At 49.8% G+C, this 1513-nt stretch overlaps 1 protein-coding gene across 1 annotated transcript in view; it reads right to left on the bottom strand.

Moving 5' to 3' along the window:
- ZNF350 (zinc finger protein 350) overlaps positions 1–1191 on the bottom strand; it is a 29363-nt gene extending 28172 nt beyond the window's left edge. Inside the window, exon 1 of the mRNA XM_011966043.1 lies at positions 1105–1191. The gene's annotated coding sequence lies outside the window, so the exon portion shown is untranslated. The remainder of the gene's footprint in view (positions 1–1104) is intronic.
- Between the last annotated feature and the right edge of the window lie 322 nt (positions 1192–1513).

Here is a 1513-nt window from a genome sequence, read left to right as displayed (position 1 = left end):
GTACCACTGTCACTATATATTAAGAAGTGAAGGCCGGGTGTGGTGGCTCACGCCTGTAATCTCAGCACTTTGGAAGGCCGAGGCGGGCGGATCACCGGAGGTCAGGAGTTCGAGACCAGCCTGGCCAACGTGGTAAAACCCCGTCTCTACTAAAAATACAAAACTAGCTGGGCGTGGTGGCGAGCGCCTGTAATCCCAGCTATTCGGGAGGCTGAGGCAGGAGAATCGCTTGAACCCGGGAAGCGGAGGTTGCAGTGAGCCGAGATTGTGCCATTGCACTCCAGCCTGGGAGACAAAAGGGAAACTCCGTCTCAAAAATAAAAAATAAAATACAATAAAAAATAAAACAAGTGAATGCAGTAGTTGGCAACATTTTCGATTTTGCCGGTCATGAGGTCTCTGTCACAACAACTCAATGCTGCCTTTACAGTCATAGACAATATATAATCGGAGGGTATGACTGAACTTGACCCCCCAGTCTGTAAATAGCCATGACCCCCCAATCTGTAAATAGCCACTTCAAGGATGAGAAGAGTAGATATATGGTTTCGAACTAATGCTGGGGGCTGTGTCGCCTTTTGCCCCAGTAACCAAGGTTCGAACCTCAACCCAGAACCCAGGGCTCCAAAGTCTTGAAAGCTTCAGCCCTCACAAGCCTTTGTACCACAGACAAAGAGGCCTCATGCCTCTTACTCATCCGAACCACAGACCAGACACTCTCCAGTGAAGGACATCCTCCCCAACTCCAACATCACTGAGTCCCAAATTAAATCCTGAACCCGAAGCAGACGCCGCATCGATCCTAAGCGCCACCTCCATCCTTTACAAGCAGAGTGATTCATAACTTGACAGTTAGGACACGGTCGTTGATCACCACAGACCCTTAGTCATTGTATTCACACCAAAGGGACGCGGCCCACAGACAGGGGGATCACAGACTCCCACCAGGTATCTCCCAAATGCCTGCACCCCGGCGCTCCCCGGTCTTCCTGCGAAACACTACGTGGTCCAGGATACAACACGTCCTCAGACCTCCCAAACCTTCCACTGAGACAAAACCTGAACTGGGACAAAAAACTTTCAGAGGCAAAACCACACACTGACCTCTATTTTCTCCAGATCCACAAGAAGGGCCTCAACGTTACACTTCCGTAAACTGCTTCTACTTCTGGAGTCCTCGCACAGGTTTATGGTCCACCTACGGCGGCCGAGGAGAACCTAAAATGTTAAAAGAGCAAGGACAACCGCATTTACGGCGTTTCCTAGGCTGTAATATGGCCGCGCCCACAGCTGTGGCTCCATGACGGCAGCCATGTTTGAAAATCAGACGTACAGAGGCAATGGCAGGTTTTTGAGCCAGCAGCCAGGGAAGATGAGAAGTCACTGAAATCGCCTCGTTTCCTGGCACTTAAAGTCTTGCGAAAAGGGGCAGATTTTCAGAGACTCAAGCTTTATCAGGCAAATATGGGGCAAGCTAAATTTCCTTTAGCGCTTTGCCATCCACTTTGTTAAA

The sequence above is a fragment of the Mandrillus leucophaeus genome, unplaced genomic scaffold (genome assembly GCF_000951045.1).
Source record: "Mandrillus leucophaeus isolate KB7577 unplaced genomic scaffold, Mleu.le_1.0 Scaffold74, whole genome shotgun sequence".
NCBI lineage: Eukaryota > Metazoa > Chordata > Mammalia > Primates > Cercopithecidae > Mandrillus > Mandrillus leucophaeus.
This window is presented reverse-complemented; position numbering and strand designations above follow the sequence as displayed.